Raw genomic sequence first — 7,220 nt, 5'->3', positions numbered from 1 at the left:
CTTAGAAACTGGTCTTGGGATAACTGAAAATTAGATACGACTGAATATATATATATATATATATATATATATATATATATATATATATATATATATATATATATATATATATATATATATATATACATATATATATATATATATATATATATATATATATATATATATATATATATATATATATATATATATATATATATATATATATATATATATAATGATAATAATAATAATAATAAGGGGTAAGGGGGAAGAATTCTTCCTCGGTATGTCCTGCTTGTTGTAGAAGGTGAGTAGTAAAGGGACAGGAGCGGTGAGATGGCATCTCCTCCCCTTCTTGTATTTCAACTTCTAAAAGAAGGAACAGGAGCCTAGCCATGAGTGCCCATCCTCCTCAAAGGTTCAGGCTGGGGTGTCTAAATTTGTGTGGATGTAACCAAGATGAGAAGAGAGGATAGATAGGTAGCATGTTTGAGGAAAGACACCCGGATGTTCTGGCTCTGAGTGAAACGAAGCTGAGTGGTAAAGGGGAAGGATGGTTTGGAGATGTCTTAGTTGTGGGACTGTGTTAAAGAATGTAGGGGAGTAAGTTCTTGACTGATGTGAGTAAAAATAAAAGCGGATGGAGAGAGATGAGTGATCACTAGGTTGTGGAGGCGACAGTGAAGATTTGTAGAGGTCTCGGAAAAGGAGACAATACCGGTGAGAAGAGAGTGGCGAGAGCACGTAAGCTTGGAAAAGAGACTTGTGAAAAGAAATACCAGGCGAGTTTGAGTGTAGAATGACTAAAGGGGAAAGCAAATGAAGCAAGAAGAATGGGAGGTATTTAGGAAAGCAGCGCTGGCTTGTGCGGAAGATGCATGTGGCATCAGAAGGGTGGGAGATGGGCAGATTTGAAAGGGTAGTGATTGGTAGGATGAAGAGGTAAAGTCGATAGTGAAAGAGAAAAGAGGTATTTGGGCGGTACTTACAGCGAAGGAGTGCAAATGATTGGGTGATGCATAAGAGAAAGCGGCAGGAGGTTAAGAGGAAGAGGCAGTGGTTGAAAAAGAGGGCAAATGAGAATTGGGGTAAGAGAGTATTAGTCAACTTTACGGAGAAGATGTCTAGGAAGGAAGTAAATAATGTGCGAAAGACAAGAGAACAAATGGGAGCACCGGTGAAGGGGGCAAGGGGGGAAGTGATAACAGGTAGCGATGGAGTGAGGGGTGGATAGTGAGTATTTTGATGGACTGTTGAATGCATTTGACGACAGAGTGGCAGATGTAGGGTGTTTGGGTTGGGAAGGTATGCGAAGTGAGAGTCTAGGAGAGTGGTTTGGTGAAGACAGAAGAGGTGGTGAAAGCCTTGTGTAAGATGAAATGTGGCAAGGCATCTGGAGTGGATGGTGTTGCGTTGCAGTTGAATTTATTAACAAAGGGATGACTGTGTTGTTCATTGGTTGGTAAGGATTTTTAGTGTATGTATGGATCATGGTGAGGTACCTGACATCGGTGGAATGCATTTATAGTGCCACTGTATAAAGGCAAGGTGGATGGAGGAGGCTGTTTAAACAACAGAGGTACAAATCTGTTGATTATACCTGGTATTTTGTATGTGAGGACATTGACTGAGTGGGTGAAGGCATGTACAGAGCGAGAGACTGTGGAGGAGCAGCGTGGTCTCAAAAGTGGTAGAGGGTGTGTGGCTCATGTGTTTATACAATGTGTGTGAGAAATACCTAGAGAAACAGATAGATTTCTATGTGGATTTATGGGTCTGGAAAAGGCATATGATAAGGTTGAGAGACATGCCTGAGGAAGGTTTTAAGAATATACATACAGTGTGGGAGGAAAGCTGCTAGAAGCTTTTTGTCATGGGTATAAGGCGTGTGTACTGGTAGGAAGAGAACAGAGTGAATGGTTCCAAATGAAGGCTGGTCTGCGGCAGGGGTGTGTGTTGTCACCATGGTTGTTTGATTTGTTTTTGGATACGGTGTTGAGGGAGGTAAAAGCGAGTCTTGGAGAGAGGGAAGAGAGGGCTTGGAAAGTTAGTCAGTTGTTGTTTGCTGATGATACAACACTGGGGGCAGACTCGAGTGAGAAAATACAAAAGTTGGTGACTGAGCTTGGAAGTGAGTGAAGGGAGGAAGTTGAGAATAAATGTGAATAAAAACTAGTTTATGATGTTTAACAGAACTAAGGGACAGTTTAGCTAGGGTGTGAGTTTGAGTGGATAAAAAATGGAGGAAGTGAAGAATTTCAGATACCTGGGAGTGGACATGGCAGCAAATGGAATCATGGAAGAAGTGAGCCATAGGGTAGGTAAGAGGACATAGATTCTGGGAGTGCTGAAGAATGTGTGGAAAGAGACAACATTATGTGGGAGGGCAAGAATGGGTATGTTTGAAGGAACAGTAGCCCCAGCAATATTACACGGATGCAAGGCATGGGCTATAGATATGGATGGCTGCATGGAAGAGGGTGGATGTGTTGGAAATGAAATGTCTGAGGAAAATATGTGCGGTGGTTTTATAGAGTAAGTAATAAAAGAGTAAGAGAGATGTGTGGTTATAAAAAAAAAAGTGTGGTTGAGAGAGCAGAAAAGGGTATGTTCAATTGGTATGGAAATATGGAGAGAATGAGTGAGGAAAGATTGACACAGAGGATATATATCGATCACGGCATTTACATGCAGGAGGGTAAAAGGCGTGCATAGGATAGAGTGCCTTGGAACGATGTGGTATACTAGGGTCCACATGCTGTCAATGGACTGAACCAGGGAATATGCAACGTCCGGGGTAAATCATGGAAGGGTCTGTAGTGCATGGTTATGGACAGTTAGCTTTGGCTTCGTTGCTTTACACATGGCAGCTAGAGAATGGCTAAGAGTGGATGTGGCCTTTCTTCGTCTGTTCACGGCGCTACCTCGCTAACATGGGAAACGGTGTTCAAGTATGATATATATCATTATCTAAATCCACCGCATTCTTGCAGCTTTTCAGTTTCTTGGACAAATCTTGTATGCCTCAAGGCTTTTCCTATTTCAGGAGGAGCGAAGACAATGTTCATAATCTAGTGATCAATGTAACACAACGTTCTGCGGGTCCAATAGCCATCTTCAGGTGAAAATAAATTACATAATACAAGGCACGGAATTTACAATCCACATCGGAGGTAGGCGGAGCTAGAACTAAAGGCTAGGAAAGGCTTGTTCTGGAAGACAGTATGGAGGAAAAGTCGGGTGGAGGAGGAGGAGGAGGAGGAGGAGAGAAGAAGAGCATAGTAAAGGCGGGGATGAAGACAGCCAGATTCTACCCAGACCCGTCGTCAGGCGGTATGACCTCACTCATTGGCCTAATCCTTTCAGGGAAGCGTTGGGCGATGCGTCGGCTGAGTGATGCAGGCGCCATACCGATGTAGGTCACCACGTTGTTTGGAAGTTTCCAACCTTCCTTCAGCTGCGCAGGAATACTTTTAAACTACACTGGTAGACTGCAGTGGGTGGGTGTGTGTGTGTGTGCTCATCATTTCCCTACTACTGCTTGTAGCGTAGCCTTGAAGCTGAAGAGGTCCCGTAAAAGTTATCCTGGGTTCTGTGACAATAGTCAATGCATCCTTATATTTCATAACTGCCAAGTGGTTCGCATTATCGCAAAAACGTATTAAGACAAACCACACTTCCCAGACTCCTCTTGTTTGGCACTATGATCTTGACCCGTCACACATCCTTCCGTCCTGGGAGCAACAGTGTCAGGGAGGGAAGCAATATGACAAGCTCAGGTAATCATTGCACCTGTCTCCATGTTGTACCCCTGGAACGATGCATCACCCTACCCGTTATTACCTCTGACCTGAGAGGTTAAGACCTTGACCAGACGCTGTGATGACCCCATCCACTGTTTCCCTTGGTAAGTTCACCCCCCCCCCTCAACACACACACACACACACACACACACACACACACACACACACACACACACACACACACACAATTTTCCATTGCTATGTCATACAGTGTAGAATAGTACCTCTGAAGTAATGTAGGTCTGAGTTCCAAAGACTCTTGGAACCTTTCTCTTTCATCAGAGTCAAGGACTTCGTGTAGTCAACAGGGTATCCACTCCCTTGACCACTAGCGAACTCAGACTGGTTGCAGGCACCGGTTTCAAGGCGTGGCCGGTGTATGCTGACAAGGCTATCATTGGGTCCTACTGAGAGATTAGCATGGATATTTCTAGAGGGAATCACATGGTACAATGGCGTACATACAGGAGCCACTACCATGGCTAGCCATTACATCCTGCGGACCACAGTATGAAGGTCCTCCCTCATGGAGCCGACTTACAACCATATCACAGCAACCTGGCATCACAAAGGCAAGAATGCAACACTACATTACATATCTAAAACAAAGGCTCACCCAGGACAGAACGTCTGTATCCTCACAGAAGTTTTCAGTTACCCATCTAACTCTAGAGACACGAATCCAACCAGCATCACCATGACCGACCGATCACTCCCACTTAACAAAATATCTACTGTTCTGGTCGTTAGATATGACACGCACATGACAGTCACTCCCCACACCACAAGCATCAACACAAAAGCAATAAACAAACCAAATGCCCCTGGAAAAGCAAGTATCTTCCACTACCAATTCATTCGCTCCATCCTAAACTACGCCTCGTCTGAGTGGTCACGAATCCTGTCGAAAACAAACATTCAAATCCCTGCAAGCAACGCAACACAAGATACTCAGTATTGCCTGTCACGCAACCACAAACAACACACACACGCGCAGCGCGACAATCCTCCTAATGTAATCGCACCTCAGTATGTCTGGCACTCACTCGAACCAGGTGATGGTTTAGAAATATGGAGAGGATGAGCGAAGAGAGTCTGATAATAAGGATTCATGTGTCATTAGTAGATGGAGTAAAGGTTCAACCGAGAAGCAGATGGATGGATGGATGGATGGAGTGAGGGACGAGGCCAATGGGTATCATGAGCTGAATTCTCAGGAGGGCAAGTGCTGTACACTGGAGAGATGAATTGGTTTAGTATGGTTGCAGGGAGTACCTGCTGTCACTGGGCTACACCAGAACAAAGGAAGCGGATATGATAAACCGCGGAAGAGTCTGTGGGACTTGGCTGTGGATGGGTTGGCTCTAATTTCAGTACTTTAAATATGAGAGGCAGAAAATGTAGGTATGCGTACAAATGAGCTTCCTCGCTTAGGCAGGTGAGTCATATAGTATACAGGTGTCAACGGACTCCGCCTGCACATGGTAACATCACGAATGAGACGCCTACTTCAGCAAGGCTGTACCACCGGACGATGAAGGGTACAGCATCGGCGAGGATCCACGCGATCCTACCATACCCCTGCTCCCGCCTGGAGTGCTATCTCGATACTGCAGGAGCCCCAGACGAAGGGTTCAGAGGGTTACGTGATAATAACTGGTAGTAGGTGGCAGGCGTCCACCCACCGGGGAAGTACTCCCTGTCTGGGTGTCGGGAGGATTAGTGTTAGCGAAGCAGTCAGCCAGAACTGTGCTGCTTGTCATGTACCCATCCTGACCCAAGCAGATGTCTTCTCTCCTTGCTTCATCTACTCGTGGGTCCCTGGCACCCAAGCCACGGTTCACAGCCTCTCCATCTCAGACATAACACCGAGCGACACACAGCTCCCACAACTCATCCCTTTCTACTCATGTTGGTCCTCTCTTCTGAAAACAAATCATGGCAGACCACCTTTCACTGGATGATTCACCGATGCCGAGTTGGACTGGCGCCACTGGTCGAATTGAGTTGCGTGGTTTGTAGTGACTGGAACCCATCCCATTTCTTCAGGCATAGCCTCTAGAACTACAAGCTCTTTCTCCGAGATAAAATACTGTGGTCTTGCATATGACTCGTTGTCCTTAGAATGTCATTTGTTCCCATGATCATCTCTGAGATACCCAACTGTCCAGGGTTGCTTCTCTACATCATCAGACATTTAACTTTAATCTTTACCACAGTTTCCACCACATGGATGATGTTTGTGGCTTATGTGATACATAAACTTACCCTGCTCGTCGCATCGATCTTGAGTCTCCCAGTTTTGAAGCCGTTTGGCTCAAAATCGCTTTACTTTCAATAACTTAAGCTCAATTCTGCGTGATTCTGCATCTGATCTTCCTCCTGCGTTTCCACCAGCTGAACCTATGCCATCTATAATTTCCTTGCGTAGGATCTTCTATGTACTTTCCCAGCTCCAAGTGGATAAGGTTTATGGCTCAGGTGGCCTACCTCCTTGAGTCGTAAGGGAGTGTGCCTTTGAAGTGGCTCCAATCCTTGCTCAATTGTTTCGTCTTTATCTACAAAAAAAAAAAAACCAGACTTTTACTCCTTGCAAGCACGCCTTGGTGCAGCCCATCCTTAAGAAAAGGAGACCGCTCTCACCCCTCCAATTACCTCCTAGCGCTCTTACTATTACTATCTCCAAAGTCTGACATTCTTCTTAACTCTCACCTTTTCAAATACAATCACAATCTCTTCTTCCCGATCACCAGTACGGCTTTTACAGCGCGAGATCCACTGGTGACCTTCTCTCCCGTGCGCCTCACCTCCGGTCCTCTTCATTTAGTAATTTCGGTTAAACTTTTGTCGCAGCGCAGCGCTCCATTTTCCGGAGTGGCGTAAGCCTCTGCCTTCTAAACGTCCTTCCTTTGTTTTCTCTCCATCCCTCTGTTCCCTCATACACACATCCTCCTCTCCAGCGGGTCTGTTTAAGTGGTCGCTGACGGGTCGACTCTCCTCTTCTTTTTCTATCACCAGCGATGTTCCCGGGGTTGTGCACCCTCACCTCCCCCATAAAGCATCTTTTCTTTTCAGCGTTTAACTTTATCCACCGTTATGTTGATGATTTCACTTCAAACACTTCAGCTCACATTACCTATCTTCCTCCCTTATAAGACTCTCTCTCTCTCTCTCTCTCTCTCTCTCTCTCTCTCTCTCTCTCTCTCTCTCTCTCTCTCTCTCTCTCTCTCTCATACCGAACATATTCCTTCTCTCGGGACTGGAAAGTAGCCATTTAATTCAGTAGTGCTTAAATGCAATTTCTCTTCATCTCTCTCTCTCTCTCTCTCTCTCTCTCTCTCTCTCTCTCTCTCTCTCTCTCTCTCTCTCTCTCTCTCTCTCTCTCTCTCCAAGTGTCATTCGTTTCCCTCCATTCACTTTCAAAACATCACATCT

The sequence above is a fragment of the Panulirus ornatus genome, chromosome 1 (genome assembly GCF_036320965.1).
Source record: "Panulirus ornatus isolate Po-2019 chromosome 1, ASM3632096v1, whole genome shotgun sequence".
Taxonomy (NCBI): Eukaryota; Metazoa; Arthropoda; class Malacostraca; order Decapoda; family Palinuridae; genus Panulirus; species Panulirus ornatus.
Note: the sequence above shows the minus strand (reverse complement) of the source record.